The 26,542-nt window shown below is 40.5% G+C and overlaps 1 protein-coding gene across 1 annotated transcript in view; it reads right to left on the minus strand.

Moving 5' to 3' along the window:
- The window catches only part of LOC149973625 (uncharacterized), a 38,976-nt gene extending 15,753 nt beyond the window's left edge, over positions 1-23,223 (minus strand). The window contains exon 1 of the mRNA XM_090212021.1: positions 23,112-23,223. The gene's annotated coding sequence lies outside the window, so the exon portion shown is untranslated. The remainder of the gene's footprint in view (positions 1-23,111) is intronic.
- Positions 23,224-26,542: the final 3,319 nt, after the last annotated feature.

Here is a 26,542-nt window from a genome sequence, read left to right on the forward strand (position 1 = left end):
AATGATCACAAATATGATCGAATGCCTGGTACACTCCGGAATTATCAGAAGTCTTTCAATAAGAGATTATGCTTGGGTCAAGGCCTGGAATACAGCCTTAATGTCACATCCTGACCTTAGTTCCTTTTTTATGTCTCTATTTTAGTTTGGTCAGGGCGTGAGTTGGGGTGGCATTCTATGTGTTGTTCTATGTTTTTAAATTTCTGTTTGGCCTGGTATGGTTCCCAATCAGAGGCAGCTGTTTATCGTTGTCTCTGATTGAGAACCATACTTTGGCAGCCTGTTTTCCCACTATGATTTGTGGGTAGTTGTTTTCTGTCTTTGTATTAGTTACCAGGAACTGTTTCGGTTGTTATTTTGTTTAGTTTGTATTGTAGTGTTCAGTTTAATAAAATGATGAACACTTACCTCGCTGCATATTGGTCCGATCCTTCCTACTCCTCCTCAGAAAAGGAGGAAAACCGTTACACTTAATCCTGGACTTGCAAGCTTGGACAAATCAGAAAGGCTAAATCTGATGATTATGTAACCGTTCTTTCGGATTGTATTGGGAACCCGGGCAAATTCTGGAAAACTGAAATCCCTGAAGAGTTCTACTTCCTCCTCTCTGTCACAACAAATTAATTCAGACACTGGCCTCATTACGGGGAAAAAGGCCATCATTGATGCATTTAATCATTTCAGCGGGATATCTCCGCTTCTATTCATAATGATTTTGGGCTGGATACTGACAGGGGGAACTTGCTGAATGATCAGAGAAACGATAGTCAATGCTTTTCTTTTAGGTTATTTACAGAAAAAGAAGTCCTGGATGCTTTGCTAGCAATAGACAACAAGAAAACCACAGAGGCCAACCAATTGGATCCCGGTCTGCTTAAGTGTGCAGCGCCCATCATTGTTGGCTCAATAACCCACATTTTTTATTTATCAGGAAATATTCCAAAAGTATGTAAATGATCTCTTGTGCTGCCACGCCATAAGAGCGTAGTATACGCTATACGGATAGTAGAGATCTTAATAATTATTGTCCCATTTCAAGGCTTCCTGGTCTAGCTAAGATTCTTGAATCCTTGGTAAATGTACAACTTTGCTCTTTTTTTATCTAAGAAATGTATTTTGAATGTAAACCAATCAGGGTTTAGGCCTGGGCGTAGCACTACCATAGCAACCACTTCAGTTGTTAATGAGTTTTCCCTGTTAACACTATCAACGTTTCCCTTTACTGTGGCAATTGGGATCGAATCAATGCAATATTGACCACTTTCAATGCAACATACCGAAACAAAACTAAGAATGCAAGACTTAATATGCCAAACGAACTACACAATATATATTTTTGTAGGCAGAACGCATCGGAATAGGATTCTATTGCATTGACATGCATGACTCTACACAGACCAGTGAAGCATAACCAAATCAGAGCTGCAGTAGGCCTGTATGCAAATGACCATTGCCATATATGGATCTGTACCATTTTCTTTGAACTGGACTGTTTACAGCATGAATGGTCATGAGTAGATACGATTGTTTTGAGATCAAGCGAGAGCTGCATGTAGCCATGTGTGCACATTTTGTTCATATCCTTTGCTAGTTAGTGAGTTATTAGCCCAGTTATAGATTATTTGTAGTTAGTAATAGAGGAGTGATTGCTTCCAACAAGAGCCCAAAACGTGTACATTTCTAGACATCTTTGAAAAGCAAATCAGGTAAAGAACTTTTTTTTGGTCTTAAAGGGGCAGTGTTGTATTTTGAGATAGGTTAGCCAATAGGCTGAGTTTAGAATAATGGTATGGGATTAATACATTTTATTTGGTCAAGTGGTTTCTTGCATCAAACACTACATTTTCAGTCACCTCCTTGTCTGAAGGACAAGTGGATAAACAGGTTATGTCAAGCCCTGCATGGTTTTTTTTCTCATTTTTCAAGTCTCATGTAACGTAGGCCTACATTGAACACCACACATTGGCTGCTGTGAGAGAACAGCTATTTCCATGTTAAAATGTTATGGGATGCATTTTCTCTATTGTTTTTGATGGTATGCCACTCTGGTAGGCCTACATTATGATGAAATAGCCACAGAAGCCTACTTGGCCACTGTTAAAACAAACTTTTCACAACGTTCAATTTGGCGTTCAGCTGAGCTGAGATTCCTCAGCGCCCAAAACAATTAGAGGGAACATTGCTGTTGAACATGCTATTTTACTGAATAAGTTGTTCTCGGTAGGCCTGAGCTCTGACGTCTGTTCTTGGTTTCATGATTATCGTAGTAACAGAAGGCCACCGTGATTGATGGGGTTAAGTCTGAATTTCTTGAAGTATATAATGTTCTACCACGGGTTGATTTTGTGACCTGTTCACTATTTATATAAACACCATCAGTAAAAATGTGTAAACTTTATCTATATGCGAATTATACTATTATGTATGCTATTGCCATGACTTTTCATCTGGCTGTGTTAAAACCACAGTCAGATTTTATAGCAATACAGGAATCCCTTGCTGATTTAAAACCTGTGCTTAATATGGGCAAAACGAAATGTATCAGGTTTCAGGTAAGACTCAAATGCAGACTGTTGAAGTAACAATGTTTATTACGGCAACAGGGGCTGGCAAAAGACAGGTCAAGGCAGGGAGTGGTCAGGTAAGCGGGTTCAGAGTTAGGACAGGCAAGGGTCAAAATCACGAGGGCAAGAAAAAAAAAGAGTCTGGGGGGGCAGGAGCTTGACTTGACAAACAAGACGAAATGGCAACAGACAAACGGAGAACACAGGTATAAGTACCCAGGGGATAATGGGTAAGATGGGCGACACTTGGTGGGGGGTGGAGACAAGCACAAGGACAGGTGTAACAGATGAGGGAGTGACAGAAATGCATGTTGTTTTCAAACTCTCGTTAGAATATTTCAGATGAACTTCATGTTCAATCATTAGATGGTTCTCCAATCAAACGTGTTCCCGTTTAAAAACACATAGGCATTTAGATTGATATGGATTTAAAAAACATATAGCTGAGCTGGTTAAGAAGCTAATATTTAAAGTTGTCTTTTTCTACAGAAACAGATTCATCTCTGAGCAGAAGGAAGCAGATTATTCAGTCAACCTTTTTATCTGTTCCTGATTATGGAGATATTATTTATCAAAGTGCAGCTGCTACTACTCTTAAACCTTTGGATGCCATCTAGCACAGTGCCCTTCGTTTTGTTACAGGTGACGGTTTTGATACTCATCACTGAATCCGGTGGCTGGACTTCGTTAAAGACCCGTAGATCTCTAAATTACTCCCTTTACTCCCTTTAAGTACTTCATAAACTTCTATTTTATCTAACTTTGCTGTTGAAGTATAGACACCCAAGATTCCAAACCCATTTAAAAGGGTGTAAAATGAAAATAAATTTCATCTTGATGTTGTGGTGTCGTTCGGGCAATTTAAAGTATTGATTGGGGATTTATTTGTGGAGGGATTTCTGGGTGATTTGTGATGTTTTATTTGTGCTTCCCATGACTGTGTTGTTGTATTTCAATGTATAGTATATATCATGGACAAAAATATAAATGCAAAATGCAACAATTTCAAAGATTTGACTGAGTCACAGTTCAGGAAATCAGTCAAGGAATATAAGGAAACCCCACCATGGGGTACTCTGTTCACAATGTTGACATCAGCAAACCGCTCGCCCACACAACGCCATACACGCACGCTGTCTGCCATTTGCCCGGAACAGTTGAAACCGGCATTCAACCCTGAAGAGCACACTTCTCCAGCATGCCAGTGGCCATCGAATGTGAGCATTTGCCCACTGAAATCGGTAACAACGCCAAACAGCAGTCAGATCCAGACCCTGTTGAGGATGACCAGCACACAGATGAGTTTCCCTGAAATGGTTTCTGACAGTTTGTGTACAACTTCTTCGGTTGTGCAAACCCCAAAAGTATATATTTTTCTCCCTTTTTCTCCCCAATTTCGTGTTATAGTCTTGTCCCCATCGCTGCAACTCCCGTACGGACTCAGGAGAGGAGAAGGTTGAGGGCCGTGCATCCTCCGAAACACAACCCAGCCAAGCCGGACTGCTTCTTGACACAATGTCCTCTTAACCCGGAAAGCATCCGCATCAATGTGTCAGAGGAAACATTGTACACCTGGCGACCGTGTCAGTGTGCATTGCACCCGGCTCGCCACAGGAGTCGATGGTGTGCGATGGGACAAGAACATCCCAAAAGAACAAAAACAAAGCATTTGTGTTTAGTGAGTTGCCAGATCAGAGGCAGTAGAAATGACCAGGGATGTTCTTTTGATAAGTGTGAATTGGAGCATTTCTGTCCTTGTTATTTTTTATTTCACCTTTATTTAACCAAGTAAGCCAGATGAGAACAAGTTCTCATTTACAACTGTGACCTGGCCAAGATAAAGCAAAGCAGTTTGACACAAACAACAACACAGAGTTAAACATGGAATAAACAAACATACAGTCAATAACACAATAGAAAAGTATATATACAGAGTGTGCAAATGAAGTAAGATTAGGGAGGTAAGGCAATAAATAGGCCGTAGTGGTGAAATAATTACAATTTCGCAAATAAACACTGGAGTGATAGATGTGCAGAAGATGAAGTAGAGATGCAAGTAGAGATACTGGGGTGCAAAGGAGAAGAAAACAAATATATAAATAACAATATGGGGATGAGGTAGTTGGATGGGCTATGTACAGGTGCAATGATCTGTAAGCTGCTCTGATAGCTGATGCTTAAAGTTATAGAGGGAGATATGAGTCTCCAGCTTCAGTGATTTTTTAAATTAATTCCAGTCATTGGCAGCAGAGAACTGGAAGTAAAGGCGGCCGAAAGAGGAATAGGCTTTGGGGGTGACCAGTGAAACATACCTGCTGGAGCGCGTGCTACGGGTGGGTGCTGTTATGGTGACCAGTGAGCTGAGATAAGGCAGGCTTTACCTAGCAAGGACTTATAGATAACCTGGAGCCAGTGGGTTTGGCGACGAATATGAAGCGAGGTCCAGCCAACGAGAGCACACAGGTCGCAGTGGTGGGTAGTATATGGGGCTTTGGTGATGAAACGCATGGCACTTTGATAGACTGCATCCAATTTGAGTGTTGGAAGCTATTTTGTAAATGACATCACCAAAGTCAAGGATCCGTATGATAGTCAGTTTTACAAGGGTATGTTTGGCAGCATGAGTGAAGCAGATTCTAGATTTAATTTTGTATTGGAGATGCTTAATATGAGCCTGGACGGAGAGTTTACAGTCTAACCAGTCACAACTGCCCAGAGTAGTGATGCAAGGCGGCCAGGCAGGCTCCGGGCAGCGATCGGTTGAAGAGCATGTATTTAGTTTTACAGTTGGAGGCCAACTGCTCTAAATGAGAGTTGAAAGGCATTGAACTCTCTAAAGGAGAGTTGAATGGCATTGAACTCTCTAAAGGAGAGTTGAATGGCATTGAAGCTCATCTGGAGGTTAGTTAACACAGTGTCCAAAGAAGGGCCAGAAGTATATAGAATGGTGTCATCTGCGTAGAGTTGGATCAGAGAATCGCCAGCCGCAAGAGCGACATCATTGATGTTTACAGAGAAAAGAGTCGGCCCGAGAATTAAACCCCCAAAGAGACTGCCAGAGGCACGGACAACAGGCCCCCTGATTTGACACACTGAACCAGGCGAGGCAGTCATTTGAGAAACCAAGGCTGTTGAGTCTGCCGATAAGAATGTGATGATTGACAGAGTCGAAAGCCTTGGCCAGGTCGATGAATACGGCTGCACAGTATTGTCTTTTGTCGATAGCGATTATGACATCGTTTAGGACCTTGAGCGTGGCTGTGGTACACACATGACCAGCTCGGAAACCAGATTGTATAGTTGAGAAGGTACGGTGGGATTCGAAATGGTTGGTGATCTGTTTGTTAACTTGGCTTTCGAAGACCTTCGCAAGGCAGGGTAGGATAGACATAGGTCTGTAACAGTTTGGGTCTAGAGTGTCTCCCCCTTTAAAGAGGCGGATGACTGGGCAGCTTTCCAAACTTTGGGGATCTCAGACGATAAGAAAGAGAGGTTGAACAGGCTAGTAATTGGGGTTGCAAAAATTGTGGCGGATAATTTTAGAAAGAGATAATGATCTGTTCATTGACTATAACTGCCTTGGAAGTGAGGGATCTAACAATAAGGAGCCCTATTTTGACATGTAAGATATCACAATCTCTTTCAATAATGACAGGAATGGAGGAGATCTTTATTCTTTATTTGCGAAGGCAAACACCGCCATGTTTAGTTTTTCCCAGCCTAGATCGAGGCACAGACACAGTCTTAACGGGGATAGCTGAGCTGACTGCACTGACTATGCTAGTGGCAGACTCCACTAAGATGGCAGGTTGGCTAACAGCCATTTCCTCGTGGCGCTAGAGGAGTTAGAGCCCCGTCTATGTTCATAAATAAGATGAGAGCACACCTCCAGCTGGAGTCCATCACTCCTCAGCAGGCCAGGCTGGGTCCTGTTTGTGGGTGAGTCTCAGAAAGAGGGCTAATTATCTACAAATTGTATCTTTTGGGAGGGGCAGAATTTTTTTTTAAAAATTTATCTTAATTAGTTTGATTAATACGATGGTGTTTATATTCCAAGAAAAAAATCAAAACAAAACCCTCAGGGTTTCCGTTAGGAAACATAGCGCTGTACAACATGACTGTTTCCACAGAATAATTGTAGGCTAACCGATACCCAAACAGAGATTCAGTGAAAAAATAATAATAATTGGATTTATCAAGACCAGTCCCAATGCTTGTCTCAGAGCGGCACAGAACGATGCTTCAAATCCTATTATAACAATTGGATGACTGTAGGCCAGAACATAATAAGTGTATAATATTAGCACAATTAATTGGCCTTCACTACAAATGTAACATGTTTAACACATATGATTAGTACATAATAAATTCAGTGACAATAAGATCATTTTGATCTGATTACGCTCATAAAATCCCTGTCTCTATTCAATTATTATTTTCTCTATTTCTCTGTGCGTTGATTGGTTGGGAAAAACAGGTCTACGTAGCCTACTGTAGGCTACACTACTTTGTTTACGTCAACATTTGTTCAGAACAATTTGATTGATGGCAAGATAAAATGTCAATCTCAAAAAGTGTCAAGAAGAAAGGTGGATAATGAAAATCAAAGTTTCAGAGAAGAATGTGTAGAGCGATATCCCTTCATCTCTCTATCTTTTCCCAATGTCAAATGTCAATGTGTCTTATTTGCAATGAAAATATCGCAGTTTGCAAAAAATTAAATCTCAGGCGTAATTATGAATCTAAGCCTAGAACTTTCAGTGGCCTTCCCACCCCATATAGAGGCCCGATGCAGAAACATTGAATCGTTAAACGCAAGCTGCACACACAGCTTTTTTTGCGGACATATTCTGTAAATTAAAAGGGTTAAATCTGCAGTTACAAGGAAGAGGGACGTGGTGGAAAATTTGAGGCCTTTACTAGGAAGCTTGAGTTGTTCGATTTGGACTTGGTCATCTGGAAGTCTACTGCACTTCAGCACACTGAAGAAACGACAGGCTGAGATACCAGGCCGCAGCATTGTCACCGAGGTGATGGAAGATTTCATCAAGCAGCTGAGGGACAACTTCTCCACCAGATTAGAAGACTACAGCATGCCCAAGGATATCAATGCGTTTGTACGTGATCCTCTTTACAGTCCTCCCAGGTGGAGAAGTCTCATCCCTTGCTAAGAAAATTATACCCTCGCTGGATGAGACCGCAAAACATACTGAGCTGAATGAATTCCAGAGCGAAATCAGGGATGCACTCAGGAGTGCTGAGTCCTTGTGTGTGTTGTGGGTGTCATGCTCAGAGGAATTCAGCACAATAAATACACTTGCCTTTTATGTGCAAACAATGTTTGGATCGACTTACACCTGCGAGTCCTCCTCTGTGAACGCAATGATGACTCACAACAGGAACCGGCTTTCACATAAGTCAATCGAGGACTGCCTGCACATCACAATTACATCCATCAAACCCGACATCCACAAGATTGTGTCCAAGGGGGAATTGCAACTTTTCATCAGTGAATAAGTAACTTAGTGGCCTATATGACTGTATTTAGTAAATACTAATATTATTGTGAAAGGTTATCCAGGGATATTTAGGTCTCAAGCTGACAGTATGTTCTGTTTGTTCTGTCGTTACACGAGCAGGCTATCCCGACACAGACAGACTTTTTTTCCTTAAAATTATTGTTTTATGTACACTTTAAGACAATTCTGTAATTTCAACAGTAAAACACATTAAAAGGTGTTTTACAGCATTAATGCTGCAGATTGCGCTGCATTATGGGTGAAATGCTGAAAAATACTGTTATTAACTGTAATTGTAAGCCTCCTGTAAAAATTACTCTAATTTACTGTATTTCTTTACAGTAGTACCCGAACACTGCTGTAGTTGGTGGCGCCAAACGGTCTATGGTGTGTGAGAGAGAGTGAGAGAGAGAAAGAGAACTGTATCTCACAACTTTTAGAATAGACTGACGTCATTTCCAGTCACAACTTGTAGACTTGTTTACATGCTGCTGTGCGGTTTGTTGCTAACGTTTCTTTGTTACCTGCCCACTTTCCGGATTTGACTTTTTATTTACCGTTTTATATTTTTTACATTGCTCGACTTTTTTCAATCAACTTTTTCACCCCGGACGCTTTATCTGGACATGTTTCTACACGACCTCTACCAGCCGAAGGTAAGTAACGTTAGTAACATTAACATTATCCCTTCTAGCAGTATTAGACTGCTAATCATCCAGCGATCATACACTGTTTACCAGGGGGCAGGGCTACTGAAGTTAAGGCTAATCTGAAGATGGTGCTGGCTAAAGCTAAAACTGCCGAGTGTAGAGGGTATAGGGATATTGTTATCCACGTTGGCACCAACAAAGTTATGGATGAAACAGTCAGAAGTCACCAAGCGCAACATAGCTTCAGTGTGTAAATCAGCTAGAAAGATGTGTCTAGTAATCGTCTCTGGCCCCCTTCCAGTTAAGAGGAGTGGTGAGCTCTACAGAAGTCTCACAACTCAATCGCTGATTGAAAACTGTTTTCTGCCCCTCCCAAAAGATAGAATTTGTAGATTATTAGCCCTCTTTCTGAGACTCACCCACAAACAGGACCAAGCCTGGCCTGCTGAGGAGTGACAGACTCCATCCTAGCTGGACGGGTGCTCTTATCTTATCTACGAACATAGACAGGACTCTAACTCCTCTAGCTCCACAATGAAATAGGGTGCAGGCCAGGCAGCAGGCTGTTAGCCAACCTGCCAGCTTGTTGGAGTCTGCCACTAGCACAGTCAGTGTAGTCAGCTCAGCTATCCCCATTAAGACCATGTCTGTGCCGCGATCTAGCTGGGCAAAACTAAACATGGCGGTGGTCACCTTCGCAATCTCACTGGAATAAAGACCTCCTCCATTCCTGTCATTATTGAGATTGTGATATCTCACATGTCAAAATAGGGCTGCTTAATGTTAGATCCCTCACTTCCAAGGCAGTTATAGTCAATGAACTGATCATAATCTTGATGTGATTGGCCTGACTGAATCATGGTTTACGCCTGATGAATTTACTGTGTTAAATGAGGCCTCTCCTCCTGGTTACAATAGTGACCATGGCCCTCCCGCATCCTGCAAAGGTGGCAATATTACTGACATTTACGACAGCAAATTTCAATTTACAAAAGAAATGGCTGCATTTTCGTCTTTTGATCTTCTAGTCATGAAATCTATGCAGCCTTCTCAATCGCTTTTTTTTAGCTACTGTTTACAGGCCTCCTGGGCCATAGACAGCGTTCCTCACTGAGTTCCCAGAATTCCTATCAGACCTTGTAGTCATGGCAGATAATATTCACATTTTTGGTGGGTCAGTGGACATGGAAAAGTCCACAGACCCACCCCAAAAGGCTTTCGGAGCCATCATCGACTCAGTGGGATTTGTCCAACATGTCTCCGGACCTACTCACTGCCACAGTCATACTCTGGACCTAGTATTGTCCCGTGGAATGAATATTGTGGATCTTAATTTTTTTTTCTCATGATCCTGGACTATCGGACCACCATTTTATTACGTTTGCAATCGCAACAAGTAATCTGCTCAGACACCAACCAAGGATCATCAAAAGCCATGCTATAACTTCTCAGACAACCCAAAGATTCCTAGATGCTCTTCCAGACTCCCTCCACCTACCCAAGGACGTCAGAGTACAAGAATCGGTTAACCACCTAACTGAGGAACTAAATTTAACCTTGCGTAATACTCTAGATGCAGTCGCACCCCTAAAAACAAAAAAACATTTGTCATAAGAAACTAGCTCCCTGGTATATATATATATGTTCTCGTGCTCCTAGACCTTAGTGCTGCTTTTGATACCATCGATCACCACATTCTTGAGTGGGTTGAGTCACTGACGTGATCTTCCTGCCCGGGTTGGCGCCCCCGGGTTTGTGCCTTGGGGGAGATCTTCGTGGGCTATACTCAGCCTTGTCTCAGGGTAGTAGGTTGGTGGTTGAAGATATCCCTCTAGTGGTGTGAGGGCTGTGTTTTGGCAAAGTGGGTGGGGTTATATCCTGCCTCTTTGGCCCTGTCCGGGGGTATAGTCGGACAGGGCCACAGTGTCTCCCGACCCCTCCTGTCTCAGCCTCCAGTATTTATGCTGCAGTAGTTTATGTTTCGGGGGGCTAGCGTCAGTATGTTATATCTGTAGTATTTCTCCTGGCTCATCCTGTGTAAATGTAAGTATGCTCCCTCTAATTCGCTCTCTTTTTGTCTCTCTTTCTCCTTCTCCCTCTCCCTCTCTCGGAGGACCTGAGCCCTAGGACCATGCCTCAGGCCTACCTGGCCTGATGACTCCTTGCTGTCCCCAGTCCACCTGGGCATGCTGCTGCTCCATATTCAACTGTTCTGTCTATGGCTATGGAACCCTTACCTGTTCACTGGACGTGCTACCTTGTCCCGGACCTGCTGTTTTGGACTCTCTCTCTCTACCGCACCTGCTGTCTCTAACTCTGAATGACCGGCTATGAAAAGCCAACTGACATTTACTGAGGTGCTGACCTGTTGCACCCTCTACAACAACTGTGATTATTATTATCATCTGACCCTGCTGGTCATCTATGAACATTTGAACATCTTGGACATGTTCTGTTATAATCTCCACTCGGCACTGCCAGAAGAGGACTGGCCACCCCTCAGAGCCTGGTTCCTCTAGGTTTCTTCCTAGGTTCTGGCCTTTCAAGGAAGCTTTTCCTAGCCACCGTGCTTCTAGGGTTTTAGGCTGGGTTCCTGTACAGTACTTTGACATCAACTGATGTTAAAAAAAGGGCTTTATGAAAAAATTTGATTGAAGACTGTTCTCAGGGCAGGTATGCTGGTTTGACTAGCATAAGTTACTTTTCGTAGCAGGATACAAGAATTAACGCAGCAGATTAGGATAATTAGGTAAAGGTCAGGGAAAGCTAAAATGCTAACAATGTCCCTGACGCGCCTCGAACCTATCTACATCCAGGCCTGCCCTGAGAACAGACTTGATTTCCAATAATGTGATGCTCTGTGCCAAACGGTCTTTGAGGGAAGACTCAAGAGAAAATAAGCGTTCTGTTCTACTCAAGCTATTATCAGTGATATTGTAGCTATAGAGCAAATCATTTTAGTATTAACTTTTTATGGCTGGGGGCAGTATTGAGTAGCTTGGATGAATAAGGTGCCTAAAGTAAACGGCCTGCTCCTCAGTCTCAGTTTCTAATATATGCATATTATTATTAGTATTGGACAGAAAACACTAACGTTTCTAAAACTGTTTGAATGATGTGTGTGAGTATAATAGAACTCATATGGCAGGCAAAATCCTGAGTTGAAATCAAAACAGGAAGTCAGAAATCTGAGCTCAGAGTCCCACCAGAGTCCCCAATGAAATCCCCTTGAGATATGAATGATGTTGCACTGCCTAGGGGTTCTACTAGATGTCAACCATCAATATACATTATAATGAGACTTCTATGATGTTGTGGGAGTGAATGATAGCAGAATCAGTCAGGTGTCTGGCAGTCAGCCATTTTCTGATCATGCTTATTCCTCATGGTAGTCACTTGCGTTCAATTGTTCATGAAGACAAGGAGTACTCTGGTTGGAACTTTATTGAAGCTATATGTTAAAAACATCTTAATGATTGATTCTGTACTTAGTTTGAAATGTTTCTTCGTCCAGTAATATAATTTTTGAAGTTTTTGTCTGATATAACGCTGACCAGAATGAGCGTTTGGATATGTATACCAAACACGCTAACAAGAGAAGGTATTTGGACATAAATAACGGACATTTTCGAACAAAACAAACATTTATTGTGGACCTGGGATTCCTGGAGTGCTTTCTGATGTAGATCAAAGGTAAGGGAATATTTATCATGTAATTTCTTGTTTATGTTTACGCCATCTTTGCGGCTGTGGAGTTTTTACTGTTGAGCGCCGTCTCAGATTATTGCATGCGTTTCTTTTTCCGTAGTTTTTTTTAAATCTGACACAGCGGTTGCATTAAGGAGAGGTATATCTATAATTCCATGTGTATAACTTGTATTATCATCTACATTTATGATGAGTATTTCTGTTGAATCAATGTGGCTATGCAAAATCACTTGATGTTTTTGGAACTAGTGAATGGAATGCTCCAATGTAAACTTAGATTTTATGATATAAATATGAACTTTATCAAACAAAACATGCATGTTTTGTGTAACATGAAGTCCTATGAGTGTCATCTGATGAAGATTATCAAAAGGTTAGTGATTCATTTTATCTCTATATGTGCTTTTTCTCTCTCTCTCTCTTTGGCTGGTAAAATTGGCTGTGTATTATAGTGAGTTGCTGGTGGCCTAACATAATCGTTTGTGGTGCTTTCCCCATAAATCCTATTTGAAATCGGACACTGTGGTGGGATTAACAACAAGACTATCTTGAAAACGAAGATACGTATGCTTGAGCAATTTTAATAATGAGATTTCTGATGTTTTGAATATGGCGCCCTGTACTAGCACTGGTTGTTGTTCTATCGCTCCCAGTAACGGGATCTCAGCCATAAGAAGTTTTAACGAAATCCATGTGTGTTTCTTTGGAACGAACTTACTTAACTGGTGGGTGCATGACATGGGTGGCCATCATGACGGTATTAGTGGCAAAGTGGTCGTATTCGTGGCAAAGAGGTCATAGGCTTCACCGGACAAAAAGACTGTTCGTCAAGGGAGGGAGCGAGAGTTTAGCTATGTCGAATGCACCTTTAGTTTGTCAGCAGGCACAGACTGACAGTTTGCCTTGGGATGTATACTTTTTGGGTGATTTTGTAGATGGAATGAGAGACGTCTCATATGAAAGGGGACTGGTGCTTGCTAACGTTAACTACAGTTCAGAGATGGCGAACACCCTTGGACACCTTTCTCTAAATATCTCTGGTTAACGTTAGCTCTATTCAGTCTGGGGGTGCGTGTGTGATTTAGCAAAAGTGTCGTGGAATATTCCCTCTGCTTTTGTATTCCTCATTAGTCCATTACATTAATGAATTCAGCAACAACAGGCACAGACTGATATTTTGCCCTGCAGGATATTAAATATAATAAATAATATAATTTTCTTCAGATTGTGTGGTTAACTTACTAGCATTATTCAGGGCGATGGTGGAGGCATTTTCCCGTGAGTTGAATTTTCCTTGTGCTTTTGCTAATCTTTAGCGATCCTTAACCAACCATTAATTAGGCAACGTTAAATGAATGATTTCTGAAACATCAGGCACAGACTGATATTTTCTTTAGCCTTGTAGTCTAGTACATGTTCTTTCTTGAGAAAGTGTGGTTGGCATGAGTTGCATGGTAACGTATAGCTTGATAGCTCTTTTGGTGTGTGCATGCAATTTGGTGGCTGGGAGTAGAGTACTTTTCATATTGCAGGTTGGCTGGAAGTAGCTTTATTGGGAATGGACAGGTGTAAATCCTGCATTTTCTATTTCCTAAATATTAAAGCTTTCATTACTCATGCAAAAAAAAAAAAAATGTGGCGAACTTCAGTTTTTCTTGTGGGGTAGAGTGCCCTTGCACCAAAGCATCACTATTTGTTACACCACCCGGAACTCATCCTGCAATTTAGGCGACTTATTTGTTTGTGGACCCTGAGGTTTGAGAGGAAGCACTCCTACTTCAAGGAGTGTGCCAGAAAACGTGTCTGAGAGGCACCAGTTACTCCAATCGTATCAAATTTTTTCCACATAGCATTGAAGTTGTTGGTGTCATGAATGAATTTGAGGAGCAATTGTAACGCCGCCATTCAGGGAGCCGTCCAGTCAAAAGGGTGCACAAAGAAAAGCACGGCAGAGGTGTCTAAAGTTGTGTACAAAGCAACAACTTACAAGGCCTTGTTGTAATGGGAGAAAATGATGACGGATACACATTTGGAAATATCTCACCGATTCTGGTCACAGAATCACAGGTCCATTTTATATGTTGGGGGGTATCAGTCTGTGTCACTGGTCGATCTACATGGAACCCAAAAGGGTTCTCCTATGGGCACAGCCAAAGAACCCTTTCAGAACCCTTTTTAAAAAATGTGATTGCCCTCAAAATAAACCCTTTATGCTCTGAGGGAGCGAGGCATATGCAATAAAAGGGACAGAAATAACAAAAATAGATCAGTACAAAAATATACAAACGTTTCTGTAAATGATTTGTTTGTCCTCTTGTGCTGGTATGGAGTGCAGCCTAACAGTTTTTTTTTTTTCTTTGTATTTTTTTAAAGAAAAATAAAGCATCAGTGACCTCCAGGAACATTGGCCTTTCCTTTTCATCAAGCTCTGGCTCTGCGACCACGACAATACCCTCACTGGCATCGTGATTGACAGTCGCCTGACTCAAGCTCTCCTGAACAAGGGTAAGAGAATTGTCAACTTTTATAAAAGCCAAAAGACCAAGTTGAGGAGAGAGATCCAGCGCCTGCTGAATGAAATTGACGGTTACGTCAGAGGCAATGACGATCTAACAGCCACTGCTGCCATTCTTTTTTTGATGACCCACTGCAAAGAGAAGAACGAATCTCTGTTCCTCTTGGCAGATGTAAGGAATAGTGCTTTTATAAATGTAAATTTTATATGATTAATGGTGTTTATACTGTACTATTACACATATTTGAATATTTTTTATATGCATGTTTAGTGATTTTAGGTCACTGCAATTCAGGTTGATGTCGAGGCTCAAACTCCTTTGCCAGACACACCCAGGCTGATCATGCTGGGTAATACATTTATTTGATTTAAGGTGGAACAGAAATATGAAGTATTGTGGTACCTATCTAGAGATATCTAGTAAGTATACACTAACAGCCTTACTTTTGTGTATTTCAGGAAATACTCTATCGGGTTCCTCAAAATGGATGGTGTCGATCGAGGGGAGAGTGGTCTGTGTTTTGGACAGTGAGTCCAACTTTGCTGCTGCCCTCTCTGTGCTCTTCAGCACTTTCTGTGTTTTAACATAGCATACCAGGAGTCGACCTCTGCAACCTTGGAGCTGATACAGATGTAAGCATTGAACATTCATTGATCCAACACTTACATTTAGCATTTGTTTGTTACATTGCAATGATATTTCGTATTGTTATCTTTTCATTGTCTCAACTGATTTAATATAGTCTGTTGGGTTGTGCAGGTTCCTGCTTTGAATAAACCCTGAAGGAACCAAATGCCCAGCGAAAGCAGGAGTAAGCCGCAAGACCGGAAAGGTTGCTCAGAAGTATTGATTGCCAATTAACCCACGTTACACGCTTTCACGCAGAACTGAAGGAGTTTGAGTGGAAAAACTCCAACCTGTAAGTACACAAACACCTGATGAACACAAACTTCATTTGTCAATTGTCATCTGCCTTTTTATCCAGCGAGTAATAGTAGTAGTAGTGATAGTAATAGTAGTAGTAGTGATAGTAATAGTAGTAGTAGTGATAGTAATAGTAGTGATAGTAATAGTAGTAGTAGTAATAGTAGTAGTAGTGATAGTAATAGTAGTAGTAGTAATAGTAGTAGTAGTGATAGTAATAGTGGTAGTAGTGATAGTAGTAGTGATAGTAATAGTAGTAGTAGTGATAGTAATAGTAGTAGTACTGATAGTAATAGTAGTAGTAGTGATAGTAGTAGTAGTAGTGGTGATAGTAATAGTAGTAGTAGTAATAGTAATAGTAGTAGTAGTGATAGTAATAGTAGTAGTAGTGATATTAATAGTGGTAGTAGTGATAGTAATAGTAGTAGTAGTGATAGTAATAGTAGTAGTAGTGATAGTAATAGTAGTAGTACTGATAGTAATAGTAGTAGTAGTGATAGTAGTAGTAGTAGTGGTGATAGTAATAGTAGTAGTAGTAATAGTAATAGTAGTAGTAGTGATAGTAATAGTAGTAGTAGTGATATTAATAGTGGTAGTAGTGATAGTAATAGTAGTAGTAGTGATAGTAATAGTAGTAGTAGTGATAGTAATAGTAGTAGTAGTGATAGTAATAGTAGTAGTAGTGATTGATATTACTATCTCTTTCTATTTCCATGTTTGTCCTATTTCCATGTCAGAGCTAAGGAGGATCAAAGATTCAAAGATTGGGGTGATAATCTGTACACCACTGAGACTTATTCGAGACTTGTTTGCATCTCTCATTCTCTCTGAAATTCTGCCATGCGGGTCGGGTCAGCAAATCATCTGCTTGCGCCATCCCAGAGCCTGTGTTGGCTTGTGTCCTGTGTTGGCTCTGGCTCCAGTCTAGCCCTGCTTGCTCCTCTCTATCCATCCTTCTCTCACAGCCTCTTTCTAGCTCCATCTCTCTCAGTTCTCTCTCAAAGACAAGCAGGAAAGCAGTTCTTGTTAAATGTAAACATTTCTTCCTGTTCAACTGTTGTTTTCCTATTTTTCATTGATCTGTTTAGATTTGATTTGATTTTTTCTTATATAATCCTGTATTTTCAAGAATGACCTATTCTCTGATGTCTTGGTTTGTGTATGGTGAAGTACATTATCGATCCGTATTTGTCAATGTTCTTATTTGTCTATGTCTCTTCCCTACTATCTGAAGTTGTAATGTTGTTCTTTGTGGTTAAAGTGCAATTCATGTAAAGTTTATGTTATGAATTTTAATATATATGTATTGTTTTTCTTACAATACATATAGCAGCAATGCTGCTTAGTACTGTAAAATAATTACTGTAAGTATTTCCCTGTAAATTTACAGCATTATACTGGCACCAGTTGCCAGTTTAATACTGTAATTTTGCTTTACAGCAGTTTACAGTATGATTTTCCTTACTGTAAAACATATTACAGCATCACTGCTGTAAAGAAAAATAACAGTGTTAAATTGGCAACTGTGGTGCCAGTATAATGCTGAAAATTTACAGGAACATTTTTACAGTGTAGGATGCTACATTTTTGACCAGTTGCAATTGTGAGTAGGCTAATAAAAACAATCCTACTTCTATTAGGCTGTTAAGCCTCATATCCTACCTCAGCCAGTTAAGTTATTTTATATAGGTCTAGGCCTTGCACTGAAATGCAGTGCCATGACCAATATATATTTTCCTGCCCATCCTAGAAATGTTGTTTGCAGAATTTTGAAAAACAAAATGCCTCCAGCTGTCCATCACTACTGTAAATAAAAACACAGAATATCTAAGTGGCTTTTATTTAATTATAATGTGCATGGTTAATAATAATACTTTTCCCCATTCCGCTTGTTAAAGGTTCCAGTTTGTTTTAATCAATTAGTATATTTGAGTTGAACCACTTTATTATTTGTTCTGTCTTTTCTGGTGAATTAAACAGACATGGCAACCAACTTTCTATGGCTTGTTTAAAAAAATATATATATATTTTGGAGAATTAATTTTTCAAATCGAAAGTGAGCGATTGCAATCTGAAAAGGGAAAAATGCCATTCTTGAACATGGGGTGAGACATTCTTACTAATTCGTAAACAAAGCAATTTTGTTATTTAGGATTTTTAGACGGAGAGAAACCAAATGCCTATTTTTTTGGATTTACTGAAGATATTTTTTGGAACTGTCAGGCTTCGACCTCTCATATCACAAGCACACAAGATATGGAAAAATGTGTAGAATTACACTAGAGTATTAAAACGACAACAATATGTCTTTCATGTACAGTGCATTTTGTGTTACAACCTGAATTTAAAATGGATTAAATTGGGATGTTGTGTCACTGGCCTACATACAATGCTCCATAATGTCAAAGTGGAATTAAGTTTCTAGAAATGTTTACAAATGAATTAAAAGTGGAAAACTGAAATGTCTTGAGACAATAAGTATTCAACCCCTTTGTTACAGCAACCCAAAATAAGTTCAGGAGTAAAAACCGCTCATGATTTCACCATAAGGCCAATGGTGACTTTAAAACAGTTAGAGTTTAATGGCTTTGATAGGAGAACTGATGATGGATCAACAACATTGTAGTTGCTCCACAATACAAACCTAAATTCCAAAACATGCATATAGAGTTGCATATAAATGACTAATCTTGCCATGCAATAACCTAAAACACAAGGCCAAATGGAGTTTCTACCAAGATGACAGTGAATGTTCCTGAGTGGCCTAGTTACAGTTTTGACTTAAATCGGCTTGAAAATCTATGTTTAGCAATGATCAACAACCAACTTCACAGAGCTTGAAGAATAAAATAAAAAAATGCTAATATTGGACGATCCAGGTGTGAAAAGCTTTTAGAGACTTACCCAGAAAGACTCTGAGCTGTAATTGCTGCCAAATGTTTAGTTTAGTTTATTAGGATCCCCATTAGCTACCGCAGATGCATCAGCTACTCTTCCTGAGGTCCGCATCAAACATACTAATACATGAAAGTACCTAACTGGTAATAGAAAATAACATAAGACTTATATACTGTATAGGAAGGGACCAAGACACAACAAAAATACTATTTACACACTATTCATATTATATATAGTACTGTTCAATTAGATCTTTAGAAAGCAGAGAAGCGCTGTGATACAAGATGTTTTTTAAAGCTAAACTTGCTTTTTGCCTCGGTAACCTCTGGCGGCAGAGCATTCCAGGATGACATGGCTCTATACATAACTGAGCAACACATGTTTTTGGTTTGGGTAACGTGTAGAAACCCATAGTGGCATGTCTGGTGGGTTATGTAGGTCTGTTTGTTTCTTAAAAAGACTAGAAGAGAAGTAGTCAATTTATCCTCAACCATGAAAGAATATCGTGCATGTTGTTGTTAGTTCTGTGTGTGCAGTTAAGGGTAAGGCGTTCTGCTTCAAGCCAGCTGCAACTTTGCTAGGTCCATCTTTGCTGCACCTGACCATATTGCCTGACATTAATCAAGATGGGACAAGATCAGAGCTTGAACAATTAGTACAGTTGATGTGTAAATAACACAGAACATCTTTTTATAAATCAGACATACCCCTCCCCATCTTCACAACAACTTTTTCAATATGACTTGACCGTGATGTTACTCCTAGGAGTTCAGCTTTTTCAACTTGTTCAGGGGTCACACCCTTTATGCACAACTCCAGATGAGGTTTAGGTCTAAGAGAATGCTTTGAACCAAATACTATGCTTTTTAGATGTATTTCAGACCAGTTTATTGTTGAATGCAGTTCCCTGTATGTATGCTGAAAGCCAGTAGTTAAGTATTTCTCAGAAAAATAGCATTGTATTTATTCAAACCATTCTCTCCATCCGTTTACTAAGAACAGGCAGGAACCTGATTGGGTGGCTGTTAGAGCCAGCAAAGGGTGCTTTACAATTTTTAGGTAGTAGAATTACTTTAGCTTCCTTCCATGCCTGTGGGGACACACACTCCTTTAGGCTTTGGTTAAAGACGTTTCAAATAGGGGTGGCAATACAGTCTGCTACCATGCTCAATAGTTTCCCTTTTAGGTTGTCTATGCCGGATGGCTTATCATTATTGATAAATACTGTTTGTCCACCTCTTCCACACAAACTTGACCAAATTCAAAATGTCAAATCTTCTCTTTCATTATTAGATCTTCAAAACACATATGATGGTTCACTGTTCAATGTTGTCATTTCACTTCTCAGTTTGATCACTTTACCGATAAAAATGTAATTGAAATGATTGGCTATAGGCCTCCCGAGTGGCGCAGTGGTCTAAGGCACTGCATCGCAGTGTTGCGGTGTCACTACAGCCTGGGGTTTGAACCCAGCGACTCTGTGTGGCGGACTGGGCACCTGCAGGCTGACTTCTGCCCTCAGTTGAACGGTGTTTCCTCCGACACATTGGTGCGGCTGGCTTCTGGGTTTAGCGAGCGGGTGTTAAGAAGCGCGGTTTGGCAGTTCATGTTTCGGAGGAAGCATGACTTGACCTTCGCCTCTCTCTCTCTCGAGCCTGTTGGGGAGTTGCAGCGATGAGACAAGATCATAATTTGATCGCAATTTGATATCACGAAATTGGGGAGGAAAAGGGGGTAAAAATAATCATTTAAAAAAGTGATTGGCTATACAAAAGGTTTTGTTATAAATGACACTTCAATGAATGGAGATTAATTAGGTACTCTGCCCATAATATCATTTAACCTTTCTAGCGCAGGTGTTCCGCTAGCGAAACCCCTCAACAACATTCCGCTGAAAAGGCAGCGTGCAAAATTCAAAAATATTTTTTAGAAATATGTAACTTTCACACATTAACAGGTCCAATACAGCAAATGAAAGATAAACTTCATGTTAACCTACCCATCGTGTCCGATTTCAAAAAGGCTTTACAGCAAAAGCACAACATATGATTATGTTAGGTCAGAGCCAAGTCACAAAAACACAAAGCCATTTTTCCAGACAAAGATAGAAGTCACAAAAAGCAGAAATATAGATAAAATTAATCACTAAACTTTGACACTCATAGGACATCATGTTACATGTATGTTTTGTTCGATAATGTGCATATTTATATCCAAAAATCTCAGTTTACATTGGCGTGCTACGTGCAGTAATGTTTTGAAATCAAATCCCAGAAATACTCATAATACTCATAATAAACATTGTGTGTTATTCACAGAATTAAAGATAGACTTTTCCTTAATGCAACCACTGTGTCAGATTTTTTTTTTTTAAATTACGTAAAAAGCATAATCTGAGTAGGGCGCTCAGAGCCCAATCCAGCCAAAGAAATATCCGCCATGTTGGAGTCAACAGAAGTTAGAAATAACATTATAAATATTCACTGACCTTTGATGATCTTCATCAGAATGCACTCCCAGGAATCCCAGTTCGACAATAAATGACTTGATTTTTTCCATAAAGTCCATAATTTATGTCCAAATAGCCACTTGTTGTTAGCGTGTTCAGCCCAGTAATCCAGCTTCATGAGGCGCGAGCACTACGTCTAGACAAAAACTCTAAAAGTTCCGTTACAGGTCGTAGAAACATGTCAAACAATGTATGGAATCAATCTTTAGGATGTTTTTAACATAAAACTTCAATAATGTTCCAACCGGAGAATTCCATTGTCGTCTGTAGAAAAGCAATGGAACGAGAGCTAACTCTGTCAGGACCGCGCGTCACGAGCCTGAGACACTCTGCCAGACCCATGACTCATTCAGCTCCCATTCCCCCCTCCTTTATAGCAGAAGCCTGAAACAAGTTTCTAAAGACGGTTGACATCTAGTGGGCAACTTGACCCCATAGACACTGTGTATTTGGTAGGCCAAGCTTTGAAAAACTACAAACCTCAGATTTCCCACTTCCTGATTGGATTTTTCTCAGGTTCTCGCCTGCCATATGAGTTCTGTTATACTCACAGACATCATTCAAAAAGTTTTATAAACTTCAGAGCGTTTTCTATACAATACTACTAATAATATGCATATATTAGCATCTGGGACAGAGTAGGAGGCAGTTTACTCTGGGCACGCATTTCATCCAAAAGTGAAAATGCTGCCCCCTATCCCAAACAGGTTTTAAGATGCTCCAAAGTCACAACATTTTTCAATTGAGCAGCCTGCCACCTTTTTTTGCATAAATTCTTTGAACCATACAACTTTTCAATTAATCGTTGAATCGGGGGCTCGAACAGTTCTCCCAATTAGTTTCTTAATAGGTGCATGTTTGTCAACTGGAAATAATATTTTTTACAAATATTCCAAGTGCTGCATCTAGATTCTCCTCATACGTATGAGTCCTGAGAAAACATTTGATATGATGTCTTATAAAATACCTTAGCCCCTGCCTTTGATACTTCAGCTTTCCTTGTTATTGCCACAATGTTATGGTCCCTACAGCCAATGGGAACTGATATTGCTTTGGAGCAGCATTGGTGAAGATATAATCAATACAAGTGGATGTCACAGATCCAACACTTCCGGTATACACTCTAGTGGGTCGAGTGATAACCTGGGTCATAATACAGGCATTAGTCAAGGTAAGAAGCTTCCTCTTGAGAGGACAAATAGATGATAACCAGTCAATGTTCAGGTCACCAAGAAAATACATTTCTCTCTTAGCATTAGAGACCATCAGACACATCCTCCAGACACTGACAGTTTGCACTTGGTCTATTGCAGCACTCTAAAAGAAGAGGCTTCAGATGAGACACAAACCTGCAACCACAGCACTTCTACTTCATTTTTCATGAGATCCTCTCTGAGCTTTACAGGAATATGGCTCTGAATATGTACAGCAACCCCGTAGACATTCCTGTCTTTTCTTTAGAGGTTGTTTCCTACTATTCTTATTGCTGTATCAAAAGGCGCTGTCTGATCAAGTCTCAGAAATGACGAATATATTAATATTAGCGAAGATTAGCAAATTACTAATCTCATGAATTTTGTATCTGAGGCTACCTATATTAATATGAGCTAACTTTAACCCATAACTCATAATGATAATGGGTTGTAATATTGTTTGTTGTTTTTATTGTTTATTTCACTTTTGTATATTATCAACCTCACTTGCTTTGGCAATGTTAAGACATGTTTCCCATGGCAATAAAGCCCCTTGAATTGAATTGAATTGTAATAACAAAGAAGGAATTACTGGATTTTTGAGCACATCATGTTCATCAGATGCCTTACCTGGTTTAGCTCGCCAGCAGCAGGGTGTTCTATTATTCGTGCCACTTCTGCATAGCTGTCTTGCTGGACTGTGGGTCTCTTCTGATTGGGGTGTTGTCCTGTTAGCGTGGGTTTTAGTGGGGGGGGGGGGGGGCACCCTGTTTAAGTACGCTTAAGTTTAAGTATGCTAGGTCGTACATCAGCTGGGGTGAACACCACGGTGTTTCGCTAGGTAAACATTGTATAACAGAGCACAGCCTCTGGACAGCTCAGCATTGTTGCTCTGAATAAATGTGGAAGGGCACATCGCCACCTGGTGGACATAGTGATTTTGGTGTTAGGAAATTTCACTGCAGCTCTGGCTGCCACTTGGTCCATTGCAGGAGCTACATGTCCTTGCATTGCCATCAAATCATTAGTACCTGTGTGAATTACAATGTTTGGCCCCATTTAATTTGTTGCTTGACAGAATTCTGGTGGTCTACCGCTTCGCGGCTGAGCCGTTGTTGCTCCGAGACTTTTCCACTTCACAATAACAGCACTTACAGCTGACCGGGGCAGTTGAAGCAGGGCAGAAATATGACGAACTGACTTGTTGGAAAGGTGCCACGTTGAAAGTCAATGAGCTCTTCAGTAAGGCCATTCTACTGCCAAATCAATATATTTCACCTCACATTGAAATACTTATAAGCCCTTAACCAACAATGCAGTTAAGAAAAATACTTACAAAAAATAAAAATAGATAAAAGTAACAATAAATTAAAGAACAGCAGTAAAATAACAATAGCAAGGCAGGGGGTACCGGTATAGAGTCAATGTGCGGCGGCACCGACTAGTCGAGGTAATTGAGGTCATATGTACATGTAGGTAGAGTTATTAAAGTGACTATGCATAGATAATGACAGAGAATAGTAGCAGTGTCGGGGGGGGGGGGGGGGGTGCAGAGCAAATAGTCTGGGTAGCCATTTGATTAGATGTTCAGGAGTCTTATGGCTTGGGGGTAGAAGCTGTTCAGAAGTCTTATGGCTTGGGGGTAGAAGCTGTTCAGGAGTCTTATGGCTTGGGGGTAGAAGCTGTTCAGAAGTCTTATGGCTTTGGGGTAGAAGCTGTTCAGGAGTCTTATGGCTTGGGGGTAGAAGCTGTTCAGAAGTCTTATGGCTTTGGGGTAGAAGCTGTTCAGAAGTCTTATGGCTTTGGGGTAGAAGCTGTTCAGAAGTCTTATGGCTTTGGGGTAGAAGCTGTTCAGGAGTCTTATGGCTTGGTGGTAGAAGCTGTTCAGAAGTCTTATGGCTTTGGGGTAGAAGCTGTTCAGGAGTCTTATGGCTTTGGGGTAGAAGCTGTTCAGGAGTCTTATGGCTTGGTGGTAGAAGCTGTTCAGAAGTCTTATGGCTTTGGGGTAGAAGCTGTTCAGGAGTCTTATGGCTTGGGGGTAGAAGCTGTTTAGAAGCCTTTTGGACGTAGCCTTGGCACTCCGATACCACTTGCAGTGTGGTAGCAGAGAGCTCTGGATTTTCCCCTTAGCAGCTTTTGTTTGTGATGCTGTTTAGTATTTTCTACAGGTAGAAGGGCCAAGCGCCTGCTACTGTTGCCAATGTTTTTGTTGTTTTTTTGTAACTTTTTATATAATGCACTTTTTATAATGAAAATATAAAGCTATTAAACGTGTAATTTAGTGTAATTAACACTCTAACCTCATTTAAAATGTCCAGAACAATAATATTATTATAATTACCTTACCAAAATAAGATAAATGACAATACGGGCCAAAAAAAAAACAATTCATCTTCATCATTCATTGAAGTTGATGTATTTAACCAAAGCCTAAAGGTCTGTGTGTCCCCACAGGTGTGGAAGGAAGCTAAAGTAATTCCGCTACCTAAAACTAGTAAAGCACCCTTTGCTAACTCTAACAGCCGTCAAATCAGCTTGCTGCTGCCTGTTCTTAAAAAACGGATGGAGAGAATTGTGTTTGAACAAATACAATGCTATTTTTTTAAGAACACATGAACAACTGACTTTTACCATGCATGTAGGGAAGGGCACCCAACTTGTACTGCACTGACTCAGATGATTGGCTGACATAAATTGAAAATAAGATGATAGTTGGAGCTGTATTGTTAGATTTCAGTGCAGCATTTGATGTTCTTGATCATTTGTTATTGGAAAAAAAACTAACTTATGGCTTTACCATATTATGACCTCACCATGTGATGACCTGTCATCACATGGTGAGAGTTACTCATCCAATAAAACTCAGTATTATTAAATGGAAGCTTCTCTAACATTAGATATGTACTGTGCAGTATCCCTCAGGGCAGTTGCCTTGGGCTATTACTCTTCTCTATTTTTACAAATGATTTGCCACTTGTCTTACAAGAAGCTAAAATGACTATGCATGCTTATGACTGCACACTCTACACATACAGTGGCTTGCAAAAGTACTCACACCCCTTGGCATTTTTCCTATTTTGTTGCTTTACAACCTGGAATTAAAATATATTTTGGGGGGGGTTGTATCATTTGATTTACACAACATGCCTACCGCTTTGAAGATGCAAACTATTTTTTATTGTGAAGCAAACAAGAAATAAGACAAACAATTATACAACTTGAGCGTGCATAACTGTCCCCCTCAAAGTCAATACTTTGTAGAGTCACCTTTTGCAGCAATTACAGCTGCAAGTCTCTTGGGATATGTCTCTATAAGCTTGGCACATCTAGCCACTGGGATTTTTGCCCATTCTTCAAGGCAAAACTGCTCTAGCTCCTTCAAGTTGGATGGGTTCCACTGGTGTACAGCATTATTTAAGTCATACAACAGATTCTCAATTGGATTGAGGTCTGGGCTTTGACTAGGCTATTCCAGACATTTAAATGTTCCCCCTTAAAACCACTTGAGTGTTGCTTTAGCAGTATGCTTAAGGTCATTGTCCTGCTGGAAGGTGAACCTCCGTCCCAGTCTCAAATCTCTGGAAGACTGAAACCTGTTTCCCCTCAAGAATTTCCCTGTATTTAGCACCATCCATCATTCCTTCAATTCTGACCAGTTTCCCAGTCTCTGCCGATGAAAAACATCCTCATGCTGCCACCACCATGCTTCACTGTGGGGATGGTGTTCTTGGGGTGATGAGAGGTGTTGGATTTGCGCCAGACATAGCATTTTCCTTTTAGTATCATCTGAACATATGTTTGGGGAGTCTCCCACATGCCTCTTGGCGAACACCAAACGTGTTTGCTTATTTTTTTTCTTTAAGCAATGGCTTTTTTCTGGCCACTCTTCCATAAAGCCCAGCTCTGTGGCGTGTACGGCTTAAAGTGGTCCTATGGACAGATACTCCAATATCTGCTGTGGAGTTTTATAGCTCCTTCAGGGTTGTCTTTGGTCTCTTTGTTGCCTCTGATTAATGCCCTTGCCTGGTCCGTGAGTTTTGGTGGGCGGCACTCTCTTGCCA

Source organism: Oncorhynchus mykiss, chromosome 20 (assembly GCF_057628025.1).
Source record: "Oncorhynchus mykiss isolate SJ-2025 chromosome 20, ASM5762802v1, whole genome shotgun sequence".
Classification (NCBI taxonomy): domain Eukaryota; kingdom Metazoa; phylum Chordata; class Actinopteri; order Salmoniformes; family Salmonidae; genus Oncorhynchus; species Oncorhynchus mykiss.